The 22,347-nt window shown below is 38.8% G+C and overlaps 1 protein-coding gene across 1 annotated transcript in view; it reads right to left on the bottom strand.

Moving 5' to 3' along the window:
* Positions 1 to 20,480, bottom strand: part of LOC139371295 (contactin-4-like) — a 227,907-nt gene extending 207,427 nt beyond the window's left edge. Inside the window, exon 1 of the mRNA XM_071111598.1 lies at positions 20,370 to 20,480. The gene's annotated coding sequence lies outside the window, so the exon portion shown is untranslated. The remainder of the gene's footprint in view (positions 1 to 20,369) is intronic.
* Between the last annotated feature and the right edge of the window lie 1,867 nt (positions 20,481 to 22,347).

Below are 22,347 nucleotides of genomic sequence, written 5' to 3'. Positions count from 1 at the left end.
AACACGGGAGCTCCACAGAGGTGTGTGCTTAGTCCCCTCCTGTACTGACTGTTCACTCATGACTGCATGGCCATGCACAACTCCAACACCATCATCAAGTTTGCTGACAACACGACAGTCGTGACATAGCCTACAGGGAGAAGGTCTGTGGCCTGTCAGTGTGATCCGAAACACAACTTCTCCCTCAATGCCAGCAAGACCAAGGAGCTGATCGTTGACTACAGGAAACTGGGGGAGTGGGCGAGCACGCCCCCATCCACATCGACGGGGATGCAGTGGAGCGGGTCGAAGGCTTCAAGTTCCTCAGTGTCCAAATCACTAAGGACTTAAAATGGTCCACACACATGCGCACACTCCTCCCCCTCTTTAGGTTGAAAAGGGTTGGCATGGACCCTCAAATCCTAAAAGGGTCTACAGCTGTACCCCTGAGAGCAGTTTGCCTGGCTGTATCACTGCTTGGTATGGCATGGTGCTACAGAGGGTGGTGTGGACAGCCCAGTACATCACTGGGGCCGAGCCCTGCCATCCAGGAGCTCTATATGGAGGAGGTCAGAGAACTGGCAGTGTGGGTCCAGGCCAACAACCTCTCCTTCAACGTGACCAAGACTATGGAGATAATTGTGGACTACTGGGAAAGGAGGGCCAAGCATGCTGTAGTGGAGCAGGTCAAGAGATTCAAGTTCCTAGGTGTCCACATCTCTAACAACCTATCAGGGTCCAAACACACCGAGACAGTCGTGAAGAAGACACGACAATGAGATTTAGCATGTGTCCTCAGATCATTTCTACATCTGCACCATCGAGAGCATAATGCTTAGTATGGCAACTGCTCGGCATCCAACCGCAAGGCATCCAACCGCATATGGCCCAGTACATCACTGGAGTCAAGCTTTCTGCCATACAGGACCTCTATACCAGGCGGTGTCAGATAAAGGCCCTAAAAATTGTCAAAGACTCCAGCCACCCAAGTCATAGACTGTTCTCTCTGTTACCACATGCCAAGTGGTACCGGAGCGCCAAATCTAGGTCAAAAAGGATCCTTAACTTCTTCGAGATAGGGGGCGCTCTTTTAATTTTTGGATAAAAAACGTTCCCGTTTTAAACAAGATATTTTGTCACGAAAAGATGCTTGACTATGCATGTAATTGACAGCTTTGGAAAGAAAAAACTCTGACGTTTCCAAAACTGCAAATATATTATCTGTGAGTGCCCCAGAACTAATGCTACAGGCGAAACCAATATGAAATTTCATACAGGAAATGGTCCAGATTTTGAATGCCCTGTGTTCCAATGTCTCCTTATATGGCTGTGAATGCGCCAGGAATGAGCCTGCACTTTCTGTCGTTTCCCCAAGGTGTCTGCAGCATTGTGACGTATTTGTAGGCATATCATTGGAAGATTGACCATAAGAGACTACATTTACCAGGTGTCCGCCCGGTTTCCTCCGTCGAAATTATTGCGTAATCTCCAGGTCCATGCGCGTTCCATTTTCTTCAGAGGAGAAAGTCAACTGCCACGAATGATTTATCATCGATAGATATGTGAAAAACACCTTGAGGATTGATTCTAAACAACGTTTGCCATGTTTCTGTCGATATTATGGAGTTAATTTGGAAAAAAGTTTGCGTTGTAATGACTTAATTTTCGGGTTTTTTCTCACCCAAACGTGATGAACAAAACGGAGCGATTTGTCCTACACAAATAATATTTTTGGAAAACCTGAACATTTGCTATCTAACTGAGAGTCTCCTTATTGAAAACATCTGAAGTTCTTCAAAGGTAAATTATTTTATTTGAATGCTTTTCTTGTTTTTGTGAAAATGTTGCCTGCTGAATGCTAGGCTTAATGGTATGCTAGCTATCAATACTCTTACACAAATGCTTGTTTAGCTATGGTTCAAAAGCATATTTTGAAAATCTGAGATGAGTGTTGTTAAAACCTCTTAAGTCTACCCCTTCCTTTTTCGAACATTCTGTTAAAAATCGCGCAACTTTTCAGCGTCCTGCTACTCATGCCAGGAATATAGTATATGCATATGATTAGTATGTGTGGATAGAAAACACTCTGAAGTTTCTAAAACTGGTTAAATCACGGCTGTGACTATAACAGATTGTGTGTTTCATTGAAAAACGCAAGAAAAACTGCTCTCTGAAAGCTAATAATAATTTCCATAAGTCACTTCCATGAGTTGTTAAAAGAGGGCAAAATTTAATATCGACCTGCATGCAATTCATACAAATTCCACACGATGTCGCCATTGTCGTCATTTTCAATTGAATTAATTGTTGGAAAATCCATCTATCTGGCATCCGTTTCTTCCAGTCTTCACCCGGATGTTGTTAATGTGGACATGGGCAGCCATTGATTTGCAAACGAGGAGCTATTGAATATACATCGCCCTGTAATCATTTTGATAGATTATAAACGTTTACTAATACCTAAAGTTGGATTACAAAAGGATTTCGAAGTGTTTTGTGAAAGTTTATCGTCGACTTTTTTAATTTAAAAAAATTACGCAGCGTTTAAAAACGATGTTCTTTTCTGAATGACACAGCTTCCATACAAAGCTATTTTGGGTATATATGGACCGATTTAAACGAAAAAAAGACCCAATAGTGATGTTTATGGGGCATATAGGAGTGCCAAGAAAGAAGCTCGTCAAAGGTAATGAATGTTTTATATTTTATTTCTGCGTTTTGTGCTGCGTCGGATAAGCAGAGTCTTTGTTTACGTCGCATTCAGGCATTTTCAGGTGGTGCATGCTATCAGATAATACCTTCTCATGCTTTCGCCGAAAAGCATTTTAAAAATCTGACTTGTTGGCTAGGTTCACAACGAGTGTAGCTTTAATTCAATACCCTGCTTGTGAATTTTGATCAAGGTTTGAGTTGTAACGAGTACATTTAGCATTTAGCGTAGCGCATTTGCATTTCCAGGTGTCTACTTGAGACATCTGCGTCTCAAGTATAGTCAAGAAGTTAACAAAAGGCTAAGCTTGAGAGCTAATATATTTATTTAATTTAATTTGCGATTTTCATGAACAGTTAATGGCACTTGAGGTAAAATGTACATGTAGGTACAGGTAAAGTGACTATGTATAGATAATAAACAGCAACAGCATTAAAAAGGGGGTTAATGCAAATAGTCAGGGAAGCCATTTGATTAGCTGTTTAGCAGTCTTATAGTTTGGGGTTAGAAACTGTTAATACATGTAACGAGTGGAGGACAGAGTCTTGGCCATAGTGGAGTTTGGAGTGTGACTGTTTGAGGTTGTGGACAGGTGTCTGTTATACTGATAACAAGTTCAAACAGGTGCCATTAATACAGGTAACGAGTGGAGGACAGAGGAGCCTCTTAAAGAAGAAGTTACAGGTCTGTGAGAGTCAGAAATCTTGCTCGTTTGTAGGTGACCAAATACTTATTTTCCACCATAATTTGCAAATAAATTCATTAAAAATCCTACAATGTGATTTTCTGGATTTTTTTTCTCATTTTGTCTGTCATAGTTGAAGTGTACCTATGATGAAAATTACAGGCCTCTCTCATTTTTTAAGTGGGAGAACTTGCACAATTGGTGGCTGACTAAATACCTTTTTGCCCCACTGTATGCAGGTTTAAAAATATATATTTGTGTACTGATTTTAAAGAAAGGCATTGATGTTTATGGTTAAGTACACATTGGTGCAACAACAGTGTTTTTTTTCGCGAATGCGCTTGTTAAATCATCACCCGTTTGGCGAAGTAGGCTGTGATTCGATGATAAATTAACAGGCAGCGCATCGATTATATGCAACGCAGGACAAGCTAGATAAACTGGTAATATCATCAACCATGTGTAGTTATTATGTGTAGTTATTACTAGTGATTATGTTAAGAATGATTGTTTTTTAAAAGAGAAGTTTAATGTTAGCTAGCAACTTACCTTGGCTCCTTGCTGCACTCGCGTAACAGGTAGTCAGCCTGCCACGTAGTCTTCTCGTGGAGTGCAATGTAATCGGCCATAATCGGTGTCCAAAAATGCAGATTATCGATTGTTATGAAAACTCGGCCATTCCGATTAATCGGTCGACCTCTACCCTTTATATACTGTAGACTGGTTATTATTATTTTTTGCAAGTATTTTCTGACTTACTTCTAGCAGCTTGTAAGTAAGCTTTTCACGGTAAGGTCTAGCTAGACAAATAAAATTAGATTTTATTAGAACACTTAAACATCTGAATACCGATATCAATCACCTTGGCACAAGTATAGTGACTCTATGCTTTGTTTAAGAAGGATTTTAACAGAGAGAGATATTTGGCACAGCTAACCCCTCAGGTCCGTTCTCCAGTATAATGTGAGGTCCAATGGTTTATTAATAGTGTTTTTAGACAGCAGTGTGTGGGACTGAGGGACCAAAGCGTTTCAACGGGGGGTTTCTTTCCAGAGAAAAAGGACATCCCTGTCTGACCATCCCTGTCAGCTCTAAACCTCTGACCTTCTTTTACACAAATTGGTTGTTTGTACAGCATCATGTTTTATTGCACGGGTTCTAGGTGACAGCAGCACATAACCATGCAGTGGGTGTTTTTTTGGAGCAGCACTTTCGTATAAAGGCATTTCAAAAGTCATGTAACGCAGGGGTGAAGCTAGCATCATAGCTGAGAAACGTTGAGCATCGGCTTCAAGCATACAGATAACATGCAATTTCTAAAGAAGCTATGAATACATCTGTTGAAAAGTGTAGACCAGGACAGAGGGTCCTTGTACTTCAGCTTAAACATTGAGCTCGTTGAACTGTCACTATTCTTGAATAAGTAAGAATTGAACAAAAAGCATTTTTCTAGCATAATGAACTGCAATAGCTCTTCGTTTTACTCGAATACTGTATCCCAGATAGTGACACTACAGTGGCCGGTCTGCAGCCCACAGCTAGCACTACTTGTACTTAGAAATTTAATAAATGATACGTGTATGTGAATCTATTTCAAACGTGACAAATCATCCCTATCTCCTAAAGCATCTGTCTGCACTCTCCTATTTTTTCCTTCATAAAAGGTCAAAAACCTAAAAAAGGCAATTAGTGTTAAAAGGCTTTTTATTCGCTGAGAGGCATTTGATCAGCTATAAGAAATCAGTCCATAGCTGGAGGTGTTGTGGTCTCACAGACCGTAGATTGGATTTCAATAAAACAAATCTCCTATTCTCACAAGATGCTAAATCATGTCTGCCACCTTTTACTTCCTGCCTTTAGGGAATAGAAAAGAAGAATTCTGTCCAGATCTTTCCATAAAAGTATTGTCTGAATTGAAGTGTGGCTTTAGCAGGCTTTCAAGTTGGTAGTATAGTGTGTAAATGTGTAATGTAATTTCATAGTTATTAAGGTTACCTAAATATCCCATATGTATACATTTGTAAGTCGATAAAGTGAGATTGTTAATATGTTTCACTCCTGTACAGTAGTTACATCATGACAGCTTCTACATCAAGGCAGTTCCATCTCCTGCTGCATTATTCAGTTAGTTAACACCCTAGCTCTATTACACTCATTTTGCAACAATTCTGTGCTTTAGCTATGTTTGAAAACATATTACATTAGTTAAATGTGGGTTTTTGGCTTAGAAGCACAACAATCCTTGGTGTACGGTACAAACTGTGTTGTGTCTGCATCGTTTCCTTACTCAAACATGGTGCGACACGGTCCCTCCCTGGGAACAGCTTTAATTGCAGGCTTAATAAGAGCAACACCACCCAACAACCAGCTTGTGGAAATATCTGAGCATTGGGACTATTGCATTATTAACTATGCTTTATGTGAGGGCTGCTAACAACTGCTTTCCAAGCAATCAAAGCAAGAGGTCAGGTTTGTGTTTCTTCCTCAGAATCCACTTCAATTGAAGACATGACGAGGGAATTCTTTTCTTTTTTTTTTATCTTTCAACACTTTGTTTTTGCTATACCACAGGGGGAGATTCTTAGATTTTTGCAAGTGTTTTTTAGAGCAATATGGCACCCCATAGAGTGAGGCTGTAAGGTGTGTGAGCCTTCTTTCCCCCACCATTTATTACAATACAAACACACTCAATAAAAAAAAACTCACGCCCCAGAGTGCATTGTTATTTTCTTTTCACATAGCTGAGATTAAAGAAAAGTTGGATGAAATGGTATCACTAGATGACTCAACAGAATGTCACAATGTGCTGGCACTGTAGACACAACAACAAGTTATGGTTTCAAGTTTAAAGTCATGTGCACAAGTACAGTGAAATTCCTTTCTTGCGAGCTCTAAACCCTACAATGAGGTAATCAATATCAATATAATACAACAAATAATATAAGCTGGAACAAAAACGCATAAGAAATTAAAATAAGATATAAGAAGAACATGAGAAAGTAATTAATCATACTATGTATTGGATCAGTGGGTTCCAGTACTATATTTACAATGTGCAGGGAGACTGGAGTGAGAAAGGTAGATATGTACTGTCCAGGAGTAGGGCGACTAGGCATCAGGATATATGATAAACAGAGTAGCAGCAGCGTATATGATAATTTTGTGTGCGTCTGTGTCAGTATACATGTATGTGCATTTTATGTGTGTGTGAGCAAATGATGAAGTCTGTGTTTGTGTGGGTGTGTTGGAGTATCAGTGTGCGTAGTGTGGAGGGCCCTGTGAGTGTGCATAGAAGGTGCAGAAATTAAATTAAATTAAATACAAGGGAAAACTCAGAAAGTCTGTGTAGCCATTTTGTTAGCCATTTAGTTATCTATTTAAAGTGCATTCGGAAAGTATTCAGACCCCTTGACTTCTTACCCATTTAGTTACATTGCAGCCTTATTCAAAAATGTATTAAATTAATTTGTCAATCTACACACAATACCCCATAACGACAAAGCGAAAACAGGTTTTTAGACATTTTTGTAAATGTATAAACAAATCCAAAACGGAAATATTTACGTAAGTATAAATATTATTTACATAAGTATTCTGACCTTTTGCTATGAGACTCTCGAAATTCAGCTCAGCTGAATCCTGTTTCCATTAACCATCCTTGAGATGTTTCTACAACTTGATTGGAGTCCACCTGTGGTAAATTCAAATGATTGGACATGATTTGGAACAGTACAAGCCTGTCTATATAAGGTCCCACAGTTGACAGTGCATGTCAGAGAAGAAAAACAAGCCTCAGAGCGTCACAGAGTTCTGGAACCATCGTGATTTCCATTTATTTTTTATTTTACCTTTATTTAACTAGGCAAGTCAGTTAAGAACAAATTCTCATTTACAATAGCAGCCTAGGAACCGTGGGTTAACTGCCTAACTCACAGATGTTTTTACCACGTCAGCTCGGCGATTTGATCTAGCAACCTTTCGGTTACTGGCCCAACGCTCTAACCACTGGGCACCTGCCGCCCCACAATACAGAATAAGGCTGTAATGTAACAAAATGTGGAAAAAGTCAAGGGGTCTGAATACTTTCCCGAAGACAATGTATTCCTTTTGTCCAGGTGGATGCTGGCAGTGTGGAGTGGATCTGTTGGGGTGGTACGTGAATTGGAGTGGGTCCAGAGTGTCTGGGATGATGGTGTTGATGTGAGCCATGACCAGCCTTTCAAAGCATTTCATGGCTGTAAATGTGACTGATACGGAATGAACAAAAAATGTGGCTCCTCAGTGAGCAGAGTACTAGAAAACACCTTGATATCACACAGGAGGGGTGTCAACCGCTGTCTGTGCACTGGCAAAGTAGTATCAGGGGCCTGCAGCAACCTCCTCATCCATAATGACGTTATGAAGAATCACACAGCACTGTTTACTTTAAAAACCAACAGAGAACAGCAATAAAGCAGGGACTATTCCAGCAGTGCTAAAGAACTGACACAAAGCATTTGTCTTTATTTGCTGCTCTTTGCCCTAGTGTTCTTAAAAGTGTCAGTGTGGTGAAAACCTCAGAGGCAAGACCCTTGGACTGCACAGTTTTGTCGTAAACTTCAGTCCTTCAAAGTCGTGACGCTCCATAGAAAAAATCTCAGACTTTGAATACAACTCCGTAGTCAACAACTAGTGAGGCCTGCCTGATATTGCTGCCAAACCATCCGTGTTTGTCAGTAGGGACTGTGCAGAGATGAGTGGCCTGCTGGACTATGGCATTTTCTAAGCTCTAAAGACAACAAGTGATGGTATTTCTGTACCTGATTGAATGTATGCACAATTATATAATATCCTGCCACAGTAATGGGCCTGCTTTCATTCACATACTATACTTACTAAGAAACAAGGTATATGGAGGCAAATGAAAGCTTCCCAGCATGCAGAGACTTTACACTGATTTTATTTAACTAGTGCCTTACAGCACAGTGCCACTCGGGAGGCCATAGTGAAGTGCGTTACTGCCACAGAACAGTAACGCACTTCACTGTGCCTCTCTAACAGGGCCTTTGGGTGCCTGTCATGCCAAATAATGTCCAACTGCCAAAAAGTGTCCCCACCCTGCGTCACAATGGGATTCGATGAGCTCTAGCTTCAGTTACTAGGGCTTTTGCTAGAACTTTCAAAATTCTGACCCGCCTACGTAATGTACCTAAGCTGCTTGATTGTCTCTATTTTACATAAAAGGACAGAGGACGCGGGCAGTTCTAGTTCTATTTCACCTCATAAACGCTCCATTGGGCCGTGCAAATATATTACCTCAGAGTCGCTCTCCAAGGACAGTGTTTTTGACAGACACTACCTGCTGACTACCTACTGCTTCAGAAGACTGAAAAGACAGAGAAGAGAAAACTATTTATTTTCCATATGCAGTATGTGTTTTATATTTGAAAATATTGCTAAATATGAAGAAAATATTGAAGCGGTTTTAGATTGATTTTAAATTGACAATGCTAGCTACTTATTTACCTCAGCCTGCCTAGTCAGCTAGCCAGACAGTTTTATTTAGCTAACATTAGCTAGCTAACTGTTATTGTAGTTTTCTGTTTGCATGTACAGTAGCTTGGACTTTAATGGCATCCCTCAAGGGGATTTTCTTTTATCTTTCCAACCAGGCGAAGTACCATGAAGGAAATACTGTTCTATTCAAGGGGGGCAGATACAGTTACAATTCAGGGTAACGTTAAGTAGTTAACTTCTATTAGATCACTGGAAAGATTTATTGTACAACCATTTTACATGTTGCTAGCTATACATTCAGTTATAATGTATGTCTATGTCATATTGAAGTATTTAACTATAAGTTAACCCTGATCAACCAAATGGATCGCAATTAAGCAATTATGGTAACTCCAACTGCGCTTAACTAGGTGTCTTTGAGAGAGAGAGAGAGAGAGAGCGAGGGAGAGGAAGAAAGAGAGGAAGAAAGTGAGAGATGGAGAGAGAAATAGAGAGAGAAAGACAGCAGTGCAAATTCACACTGAATATACCAAACATTAGAAACACCTTCTTGCAAGTGCTTGTAAGTAGGCATTTCACGGTAAGGTCTACACCGGTTGTATTCGTCGCATATGACAAATACAATTTGATTTGAAATGTATTATATTTTGCTTTTTTTGCATTTGTATATTTCTTTCTGTGAGTTCAATGAGCCTGCTTGCTGGTAAATATTTGAAACGTGTTCAAAATGTCTGTAAATGTGTACATTTGCATAGTAAATATATTTATTACAAGTAAAAATGTAAATTGACTGTAATTGCCAGTTCCTTACTACTGGTCCCTTCTCCTAGCCATTAATCTTTGTAATGCCAAATTCCAATTAGAACTTTAGGCCAGGGTTCGTTTGGAATTGGACATTGGTTTCTGGTGAGTGTTTAAATATGTGGAGGTTCTAGATTTGCATAAGTAATATGGCAGAAGTGGCCATTACACAGCAGGGTGGAGTCATCACATTATCGAATATAGAGCCTCACAGTGGAGGTGTCATAATACCCATAAAATCTAGCGGTCAAACAGGGAAATGGTTCCAATAATTTTTCCACCATTCATTTTTCCCATTGGGAATTTTAGAAACACTTAAAATAAGGGCTGGGTTTCGTATAGGTTTAACCCGGCGTGATGTTTTGATAACCATGTAAATCTCTCTTGGACAAGGTGGCTTTTATCAATATTTTTGGTTTCATTTACTCTCCGATTTGAAAATTCAAATTAGCATCAAAGTAGACATGCAGGATTACAAATCCCTGCTAGCTCCTGCACATCATCTCTACAGTGGTTCCTCCTTTAAAAGGAGCACGCCTTGCAGGCTCCCGCAGAATTCTATGGCACGTTATTTAATTGTCAGCCATTGTTACCATTAATGGTAGTTAGTGCTAGTTTGACCACCAGAGGGCATCTTTGAGAAGCATTTGATAGCCTTCAATATATCCTTTACTAGAGAATTTAAAACCTTTTTATGTAAGAACATAGTATATGAGATTGATTTTAAGATATTTCGATTAATTAATTTGATTAATATTATGGTGTTTCTATTCCAATAAAAATGAAAAATGAAACCCTCGGGGTTCCTGTTAGGATGGAACGGAAAATATGGCGCTGTAAAACGTGATGGTCTGGAGTAGGCTACAGTACTAATAGCATAACATTTCCACACCCTAATTGTAGTCTAACCAATACCCAACCGGAGATTCAGTGAAAATAAAAATCTCATTGATTTATCAAGAACAGTCCCCATGCTTGTCTGAGATATTTTTGACGTGAATTAACTTCTAATGGGAATTTTTCGTTAGGGCAAATCTGATTTGTGAGAATATCTAAGGGTCTAAATTAATGAATAGATAATAATACTCGCTTTGTTTAAAAATAACAATATTTTGGAGATTATTTCGTTTTCAAATAACCTAAAGTGAAAAAGCTCTGTAAGACATATTATATATCAGGGTTAGTCAACTAGGTTTGGCCTCGGGCCAAATTGTTTCTGAGCCAATAGTCGGCGGACCAGAACATAAGTATTTAATATTAGCACAATTAATTGGCCTATACTACAAATGTAACATGTTTAACACATATGCTTCAGTGACAACAAAATAACCATTTTGATCTGATTACTTAAATAAAATCACTATGTCTCTATTCAATTATTATTTTTGTCTATTTCTTTGTGCGTTGGTTGGTGGGGGAAAACAGGTATACGGTACGTAGCCTACTGTAAGCTACACTACTTTTTTTAAAGTCAACATTTGTTCAGAATAATTTGCTTGATAGCAAGATGAAATGTCACTCTCAAAAATAATCAAGAAGAAAAGTGGATAACGAAAATCAAAGTTTCTGAGAAGAATGTACAGAGAGATATGCTTTCACATAAGTCAATTGAGGACTGCCTGCACATCAAAATCACATCTATCCATCAAACCCGACATCCACAAGATTGTATCCGAGGGGAAATGCAACTTTTCTCATTAAATAAGTAACTTAGTGGTCTATATGACTGTATTTAGTCAATTCTAATATTATTGTGATAGGTTATCCAGGGATATTTACATCTCAAGCTGACAGTATATTCTTTAAATAATTGTTTTATGTAGGATGCTACATTTTTTACCAGTTGCAATTGTAAGTAGGCCTAATAAAAAAATCATACTTCTATTAGGCTGTTAAACCTCATAGCCTACCTCAGCCAGTTAAGTTATTTTATATAGGTCTAGGCTCAGAAGAAATAGACTCCAATTAAGCCCTCTTGTTGTTTGTAAAGTCAAATGAAAGATTAAGATTAATGTTGAAATGAATTGCTCGACTGGTGTACCCGGACGACACTGGGCCAATTGTGCGTTGCCTCATGGGTCTCCCAGTCGCGGCCGGCACGGGTATTGAACCACCATCTGTAGCATCTGTAGCAATGCAGAGAATGCATTTGACTGTTCGGGCTTTCAGGAGGAACGGAAAATTGAGTGTCAATTCATAAACCATGTGGCATGGAATCGCTTCCCAACTATTTTGCTATCTACAGTTGAAGTTGGAAGTTTACATACACTTAGGTTGGAGTCATTAAAACTCGGTATAAAACACTCCACAAATGTCTTGTTAACCTGTTGAATCTAGGGGTCATTGTCTTTATTTTTGGAAAAATAACGTTCCCAAAGTAAACAGGCTATTTTTCAGGACCATAAAATAGAATATGCAGATAATTGACAGCTTAGGATAGAAAACACTCTAAAGTTTCCAAAACTGTAAAGATATTGTCTGCGAGTATAACAGAACTGATATTGCGGGCAAAAGAATGAGAAAAATCCAATCAGGAATGCAGCGATTTCTAAATAAGAGTCCCTTCCTATGCTTCCCTATTGGGGCGGCAGGGTAGCCTAGTGGTTAGAGCATTGCACTAGTAACCAGAAGGTTGCAAGTTCAAACTCCCGAGCTGACAAAATCTGTCATTCTGCCCCTGAACCCACTGTTCCTAGGCCGTCATTGAAAATAAGAATTGGTTCTTAACTGACTTGCCTAGTTAAATAAAGGTACAATTGAGCAGTGAATGGGATTTTCTTTTTCTATGGCTTCCTTAATGTGTCTAGTATCACAAGACATAGTTTCCGGCTTTTATTTTGAAAAATGAGCCTGAGCGACAACATTGCGTCAGTGTCCACCTGATGGCCCTTTGTCTAAAAAGACAGAGGTAGCCATTTTTCCACCTGGTCTTACTGAAAAAAGCTCTGTCCCGGTGGATATATTATCGAATAGATATTTGAAAAACACCTTGAGGATTATAAACAACGTTTGCCATGTTTCTGTCGATATTATGGAGCTAATTTTTAATATTTTTCGGCGTTGTCGTGACCGCAATTTCCGGTCGTTTTCTCAGCCAAATGTGAAGAACTAACGGAGCTATTTTTGGATACAAAAATAATTTTTGTGGAAAAAAGGAACATTTGCTATCTAACTGGGAGCCTCGTGAGTGAAAACATCCGAAGCTCATCAAAGGTAAACGATTTAATTTGATTGCTTTTCTGATTTTCGTGACCAGATTGCCTGTTGCTAGCTAGGCATAATGCTATGCTAGGCTATCGATAAACTAACACAAATGCTTGTCTTGCTTTGGCTGTAAAGCATATTTTCAAAATCTGAGATGACAGGGTGATTAACAAAAGGCTAAGCTGTGTTTGAATATATTTCACTTGTGATTTCATGAATATGAATATTTTCTAGTAAGATTTTTTGTCCGTTGCGTTATGCTACTTAGTGTCAGTTGATGACAATTCTCCCAGATTCGAGATGGATAGTTAGAAGAGGTTTTTAACCTCTCTAGGGTAGGGGGCAGCATTTGGAATTTTGGATGAAAACCATGCCCAAATAGATAGAAAGAAAGCACTATAAAGTTTCCAAAACTGTTAAAATAGTGTCTGTGAGTATAACAGAACTGATTTGGCAGGCGAAAACCTGAGAAAACCTTTTTTTTTGTTTTGTAGTTTTCTATTCAATGCCATTACAGTATCCATTGACCTAAGACTCAATTTGCAGTTCCTATGCCTTCCACTAGATGTCAACAGTCTTTAGAAATTGTTTCAGGCTTGTATTCTTATAAATGAGGGAGTACGACCAGTCTGAATGTGTGGACCCTGACGTATCACAGAGCTTTTTCATGCGCAATCCTGAGAGAGTGCATTTCTTGTTCACCTTTTATATTGACAACATTATTGTCCGGTTGAAATATTATAGATCATTTAGGCTAAAAACAACCTGAGGATTGAATATAAACATCGTTTGACATGTTTCTATGAACTTTACAGATACAATTTGGATTTTTTTTGTCTGCCTGTTCTGACTGCATTTGAGCCTGTGGATTACTGAAGAAAACACGCAAACAAAATGGAGGTTTTTGGATATAAAGAGACTTTATCAAACAAAAGGAACATTTATTGAGTAAATGAATGTCTTCTGAGTTCCACCATATGAAGATCATCAAAGGTAAGGGATTAATTTTATCTCTATTTCTGAGTTTTGTAACGCTTCTGCTTGGCTGGTTATTGTTTGTAATAATTTGTCAACTGGGCTATGTTCTGGGCTAGGTACGCTTTCGCCGAAAAGCATTTTATAAATCTGACACCGTGGTTGGATTAACAAGAAGTTAATCTTTAAACCTATGTAAAATATGTTTTGTTTTCTGAATTTTTATAATGAGCATTTCTGCATTTGAATTTGGCGCTCTGCAATCTCACTGGATGTTGGCCAGATGGGACGCTAGCATCCCACATACCCTAGAGAGGTTAAGTGTATTTTTAGCTGGAGTTTTTCCTTACTGTAGGCTACTACTTTTACACTTTTAGTCTTAACCTCTCTGATCTCCCCATCCCGGATCCGGTATCAGGAATACAAACTCAAGCTCATTACCATAACGCAACGTTAACTATTCATGAAAATCGCAAATGAAATGAAATAAATATGCCATCTCTCAAGCTTAGACTTTTGTAAACAACACTGTCATCTCAGATTTTCAAAATATGCTTCTCAACCATAGGAAAACAACAATTTGTGTAAAAGTAGCTAGCTAGCGTAGCATTTAGCGTTAGCATTAGCGTTAGCATCCAGCACGCAACATTTCAACAAAAACATAAAAGCCTTCAAATAAAATAATTTACCTTTGAAGAACTTCTGATGTTTTCAATGAGGATACTCTCAGTTAGATAGCAGATGCTCAGTTTTTCCAAAAAGATTCTTTGTGTATTAGAAATAGCTCCGTTTTATACATCACATTTGGCTACCAAAAAAAAACGAAAATTCAGTCCTCAAAACGCGAACTTTTTTCCAAATTAACTCCATAATATTGACTGAAAACATGGCAAACGTTGTTTAGAATCAATCCTCAAGGTGTTTTTCACATATCTCTTCATTGATATATCGTTCTTGGAAGCATGGTTTCTCCCCTAAATCAAATGGAAAAGTACAAGCAGCTGGCAATTGCGCACCGAATTCCACGCAGGACAACAGGCGGACACTTGGAAAATGTAGTCTCTTATGGTCAATCTTCCAATGATATGCCTACAAATACGTCACAATGCTGCTAACACCTTGGGGGAACGACAGAAAGTGTAGGCTCATTCCTTGCGCAATCACAGCCATATAAGGAGACAATGGAAAACAGAGCTTCAGAAATTCTGCTCATTTCCTGGTTGACGCATCATCTTGGTTTCGCCTGTAGAATGAGTTCTGGGGCACTTACAGACAATATCTTTGCAGATTCTGCAACTTCAGAGTGTTTTCTTTCAAAAACAGAATATGCATAGTCGAGCATCTTTTCGTGACAAAATATCGCGCTTAAAACGGGAACGTTTTTTATCCAAAAATGAAATAGCGCCCCTAGAGATCAAAGAGGTTAAAATCTTTGGTTGTATACTACACTACTCACTCTGTTTAGCACATGACCTCAAATGTGAATCCTTAAAGAGAAGTATGTGGATAAGGCTTAAGAGGGTGTGAACGATGCTGGAGGGGTGTAGGCAAAGAAGAGCTCTGAAGTAGGTGTACCAAAACATTCAAGGGCCATTTTCTCAAAAGTGGGTTTACAAGTCTATCAACTTTCAAAGCAAAATTATTTTCCCATTGTTCCTCAACTGTAATGTATGATATGCAATTTTCTACCATTTCAAATGTTGCTACACAGGACCGAATTCAGGTGGTGGGTCACATTTGTAGTTCTTTATTATAGCCACATAGCAGCTAATTAGCATTTTTTTGGCGGGGGGGGGGGGGGGGGGGGGGTAAATTCTGGCGAATATATTGATAAATGTCTACTTGTCCAAGAGAGATTTACACGGTTATCAAAACGTCAGGCCAAGGTAAGCCTACGTGAAACACAGCCCTTATTTTAAGTGTTCCTAAAATTCCCCATGGGAAAAAATATATGGTGGAACAACGATTGGAACTATTTCCTTGTTTGACTGCTAAGATTTATGGGTATTATGACTCCTACTGTGGTACTCTATTTGAGGGGGGGAGATCCCTAATAAACACAAATACACCTATCCAAGCCCCATAAGGTCAAACACTGAAAAAATAGAGTAGGGGGTGAGAGGGTTTATAAAAATATATATATATATCTTTGCTTGTACCTTGATGTGTTGAGAGGGCTTTCAGCTAAAACCAGGCACATGTTAGTGAAAATTAAGTAACCCATGTGTTTGCTTTTTCATCCCGCCACCCCTGCCTCCTCCCCTCTTCCCTTTACTCTGCCTTTGATCACCAGGGTTTATGCTATGTTCCAAGAAGGAGGCTTGGCGACAAGACGACGAACAGCTTGAGCAAAAAACCCTTTCGAGACTGGCTGCCTATCGAGGACAAGTGACAGGAAGAACTAGCCGCTGCACCTCCTGTCTCTTGATTCTGCCTCTTCCCTCTCTCCTCAGCCTTTAACTCTTTCTATTTTCTCCCACCAGATGAAATTCTGCATCTATTGACGTCTTCCCTTCTCCATCTCTGAAGACCTCCTCCCAATCCTTTACCACCCTAATCAATTGCAGTTTTACAGCTATTTTCCTGCAATTCTACCCATTTTGCCATGGGGTGGAGAGATTTATTTAGCCGTTTTAAATAAAATTTCCTGCAATTCTACACATTTTGTAATGACTTATGCCATGTTAATGTGATATCAGAGTTAGAATGACCATCAAAATCAATAGGGGTCCCTGAGCACGTGCCCTGCATGCCAGTTGGTATTCGGACATGATTGCTACAAGTTGAGATAGCTGGCGAGACTAACTAACAATCAAAAAATGGTTAGCTGACATGGCTAATTGAGTGACTGGCAGTAAATGACATTAATTGCACGTGGTGTATTCTACTACTCTTACTCTGAATAGTAAGTTGACCCCCCCCCCCCAAAAAAAGTATATTGGGTCGGGAGCCCCCTAGCGGCTGGGGGTCCTAAGCGACCGCTTATATCGCTTATACCTGGAACTGGCGCTGCTCTCTACTGGGAAGGGTGATGTGAGGGAATTACATAATATTGAGAAAGGTTTCTTTCATGGTGTGATGATAATGTCTGGTGTGATGATAATGAAAAAAATTACAATTTCAGCACGTTATCAAGCGTGAATTTAGGAAAAAGTCTAAAAATCTATTTTATCTCAACATGGTGACTGATGCAGTATCTCTAAACCGTATTTATACATCTGATTGAGTGGGGAGGGGATTTTTGCCAATACTATACGGTTACTGATTAAGAAGGACAGACACATTTGGCTTAACTGAATCCTGCTCCAATAAGAGATAAAATGAGAAGAAAATGCTGAAGAGTTCCTTGCATGTGAAACAGGCACAATGCCTCTCTTTTGGACTGAGATAGTTTGATAGGAACTAATCTTAATGTACACGCACTTCAGTCACTTGTTTGGAACACAATTTTTTTTACAGCAGCGTTACACAATTTACATGGATTCTAAAGGCTACTATGGAAAACAGAGAATTGACCACTTTTCTTTAACACGTTTTCCTGGAGAGAGAAAACATTTTTTATACTGTACATGAAATAGAAATACCCCAGATGACACGTTCTCAATACTTCTACCAGCAAGAACTATCCAATGAAATGTTGCTAACTGTAACTATCCCAAAATCGTTTTAATGTCACTTATGCACTACATCCCTTCTGACAGTCTGTTGGCCTGAAGGCATTTTTTTATATTTCCTGCAAAGCTGTATCTGCCAGGGCACTCTCTAGTCCATCAAGAAACCACCACGCATGCATGTCTAAGAGACTGTCACTGGAATGTGTGGCAAAAATTAACACACATATAAACCAACCAACCATGGGTCTATAGAAAATCATATATGCCAGATAGCTAAGTCATTCCAAGTCTGGTTTGTCTCTGCAGGGTGCCTGTTGAGTCCATTGAAATGCATGGTGCATGTCAGGCAGGTGATTACTTTCATCAGAAATGCACAAGGGTGGAGGAAGTGGTGAAGATTTACAACATGGGACTGTATGGCCAACTAGTTATTGTTATTATGGAATTCATGATTGAGGAAATGTCCTCAATAATGTCCATATGAAGCGTGAGGGGACAGTGGATCCATTCATAGCTATCAGACAAACCCTGTGGCAATTTGCAGCACAGCGTCATCTATATCAATCATCTAAATTAACAAGGATGCTTTTCATCTCCCACAACAAATCAGATATCCCATCTTATCATACATTCCACAGTCAGAGCACACCTTACCAGTAACTCACATTAACTCACAGAGGAGAGGACTCTGGCAGCCATGGAGAAGGCAGAAACACTATTACCACTAGCATGATACAAATAACACATTTGGTGTATCCAGTAATAATTATTTAATGTAAGAGCAGATTAAAACCATACAGATTCTCAAATATCTAGTATGCATATTAAAGGAGCAGGTTTGGTTATGCCTCTGGCTACAGTGAGAGTATGCGGACTCATCTGCTAGCCCCCATCTAGATCAGATCAGATAAGGGCACTGGGCAACAGTAGCAGAGTACCATGAGGCTGATGGACAGATGTTAGGATTAGTCCTGTGTTGATCACTAGGAAATTAGTTTGACTGGTGGCCAGTGGGGTAGTGCTGCTGGAGCGCACCAGAGTGAATCTCCGCCACTTCTCAGAATGGTGCTTGTTTAATAAAGTTTAGATCAAAGATGAATCAATGTCTTGCAAAATCACTTACTGATTCATTAGTATTCTACATAGGCCTAACATACCGAATATAATACTAACATAATGTTACTGTTTGACAAAAAACACCACTTAATTTCTTATGAAATTTTAGGATAGTTCTGCTGAATGGTCGCATCTCATGCGACCTTAACTCAACAGCGTTCGCTACTAGGCTAAATGTGTGTTTTGATTGAAACAACATACAGGTAGGCTTGTTAGCTTGTTAAAACCATCTACTCTAAAATTAGCTGAAACAGTAGCTACTTATATCATTATGAAAACTAGATTGAGATCAAATGGTTGGCATGCAGATGCAGATTGGACGTTTCACCCATAAAATGTGATGAATTATCATTCACAATTGACAATGATGATGGCCTAATTTGGTGTTTGAAGGTAATATAAACATATCATTTTCTTTGAGGCAATATAGGCTACAGTATGTGTAACCATAGGCAGACTTGCATTAGGAGGATGCATTTTATGCATATTTTAAAACAATATTATGCAATAAACTACCTGTAGGTACCAACTTGGATTGACAAAATGATGACTACATAATAAATAAAAAAATTCGCTCCAGAATAATAATAGAAAATAGCACTACATCACTGGTGGTGGCTGAAGATAACTAATGTAGGAAAGATGCTATTTAGGATATTGATATTAACTATATTGATATGTATTTACATTTCCTGACTAAACCTATGCATACTTGCAAAAAGTGTACTTGTATAGCCTGTACATGATAGAAAGAATGTAGAATATAAACTTTCTGGAATATTTATGTTTGGCTAGACATAGGACACTATGACCGCAGTTGGTCGTCAACTACATAATCAACAAATCCGGCATGGATTATGATAGGGAGTCGACGCAAGGGATTAGGCACCAAACATCTGCACGCACTAATCAGTGTGGTGGCACACAGCTACTGAATTTGTAGCCTACTTCTAGCATGATAGCGCCCTAACAAAATCAACACTCGGGCAAATCAGATCACTATACCGTAACTCCAAGTGGGTTATGCACGCGTGAAATGCACGGGGGACCCTGTTTACTGACGTAAAATAAAATCTACTCAAATGATGTAAATATGGGATAACACTAGTAGGCTATAGGCTATGAGTATTGACGCAAAAGTTACAGATGTTCCTTTTTACCTGCAGTGTGGGCTATAAACCTACAATGGACTAGCCTGCTATAGTTTCGGACACTGGTTGAATAATTCCACTTGAATGAAATACAATTTCAAACAGGCTAAAGCAAATAAATAAACAAACTACGTTGTCAATAGAGTCTGTTCGAGTAGTTTACTACAATACAATACAAAACAATACACCAATAACAGGCTAATAATAATCGAATAATGACAATAATAATAGCCTACTAATAGCCTACTAAATACTAATAGGCCCTTTAAATAATAATAATGATAGGCTAATAATAACAATAATAATAAATACTCTTACCGTATGTGTAATTATCCTTGCAATTAGTATTTCATTGAAATAATCCGTGTTTTGATACTCCTAACAAAATTCTGTACACAGACATCACTGTGTTGAATCGTGGCAATGCTGTTGGTGAGTGAGTTGGGCGGCTATGCACAATTAATATCGGTCCATCACTAGAGTGCAAAATGTATTGTATCATCGACCGAATACATTCTAATAGTAACCTACTCTATGAATGTCGCTTTCGTTGTTTGCAATATAGGTAAATAGTGCACAGTTTAGCAGTTTGCTTTACGGAGCTCCCCGCGACTGTTGATAACTAAAGACGTACTTACAGTGATGCACCAGTTTCCCTCCCCTACCGGGAGCAGAGCAAGCACACGAGCTGTCTCTCGGCGAGGCACTCAGTCACCGCACCGAGCATCCAAGCGGCACAGACCCTTCTGGGTAGTCTAAGTGGTCTTTCAGTTGGGCTCTAATACAAAACAACTACGCGAGCTGTAAAGCAGCCCAATTCAGCATTACCCGGCAAGTATCGTAAAATACTATGTTTCCCATTGATTAAAAATGCAGCGTCATGCCATCAACGCATGAATAATTCTACCTTCTCCTACAGCGGCGTGCGCTGGCACGAGAGGGACACCTCCCACATATTTAGGACTTGTCTTGAGAAAATATCTGGTACAATAACTTTAAAGTTCGCTGGCATCATTATAAAACAGTAGTCTAACTAGATATAGGCCTATTAACAGGAATGTGATAGCTAGGCAACCCTAATAGATTCTATTCAAATGTTTAAAATGTATTCTGGCTTCCAAAGACTACCAACAAAATGATAACAATTGTTCATTTAAACCGTGTCTGAGAGCTTTTTAAAACACATTTTTCCATACAATATTTTCTGTATTGTCTGAAACTAGCAAGCAGACATGAGGTTTATCCTTTTAGAGGCAAGGTTTCGAGTACTCACTCTAAATGGATCAGCCTGTAACCCTGAGAAGACTACACCCAGAATGCATTAGCTGATCAAGTATTTATCTCTTCTTAATGAGATCACATCTCACCATTCGGATATTGCATTTTCCATTCAATACAATGACATTCCACTAAATTAAGCAGAATTGGCCAATGTTAATAAATGAGACAGTCAATGAGACAGTTTAAAGGATATAGGGCTGTACCTTGGGAGAAGGGGGTCCATGAGGTCAGTTGGAGAACCTTAAACCTGTACATCTACATCTTAATCAATTAACTGATTCTATCAACATCTGTGACTACCAGTGGAATGCTCTAGTGCCACTCCATAGACGCATCTCTCTCTCTCACCCTCTGTGTGTGTGTGTGTGTGTGTGTGTGTGTGTGTGTGTGTGTGTGTGTGTGTGTGTGTGTTTACGAAGCTAATAACAAAACATCATCCTCTTGGGAACATAAAACAATCCACTAGGTGGCAACAAACTTTCAAGTGAGTTGTCAAAATAAGCCCCTTTGTGCCAGAGGTAATTGTCAGTAGCCTACCATACTGACATTTGAATTCAATTGTTGTTTATTTATTTCCACCTAGATGTACATGCACTATATTATTGACTTATTCATTCATATAGAGTAAGAATGTTCTTAAAAATTTTCAACATTCTGTCTGTCTGTCTGTCTGTCTGTCTATCTAGCTCTATACCTATATCCATTGTGCTGTAGATGTATAAATTGAATTAAACGCATAAGTCTGGTTAACCTAATTAATTCAACGTTTGATCTCTTACTTTTCAATTATCCTCATAGAAGTGTTAATTATAGTAAGTGGGATTTAAGAAAATCTATTCCTTTTAAAAGAGTCAATGGAAAAAAGCCAATAATTAAGGAGAAGTAGATAATATTCCCAGTGAGCATTGCAAAGAAGTTGGTATGGGAAAGAGCTTCAGTACAGAAGACAGAGAACTGAGAACAATGACCATAACTAACATAGTTCTTATTTTCTGTTTGCCAACATATTTAACTATAATATTATATGATTTGACTTTTTCAGATGATTTGAGTTGTTTTCCATATGCTTGTGCATCTATGTTTTTATTTCCCTGTTGAGCTGTAAACAATGTCTTTGTTTGTTTTCACTCTGAGCTTGGTAATGACTGCCTTGCCAAGACATTTAACCCCCAGACTATCTGTCTTCTTGCTAAAGATAGAGAACTCTCTGAACCAAGAAATAGAGCCAGTTATACTCCACAAATGGAAGAGCTTTTTCACCAGAATAAATACTTTATATTGGATTATTAAGTACAGTACTAATCGATGGAAGCATCAGGTATGTGCTAAACTATC

Source organism: Oncorhynchus clarkii, chromosome 17 (genome assembly GCF_045791955.1).
Source record: "Oncorhynchus clarkii lewisi isolate Uvic-CL-2024 chromosome 17, UVic_Ocla_1.0, whole genome shotgun sequence".
Taxonomy (NCBI): domain Eukaryota; kingdom Metazoa; phylum Chordata; class Actinopteri; order Salmoniformes; family Salmonidae; genus Oncorhynchus; species Oncorhynchus clarkii.
Note: the sequence above shows the minus strand (reverse complement) of the source record. Positions and strands in the feature narration are given on the sequence as shown.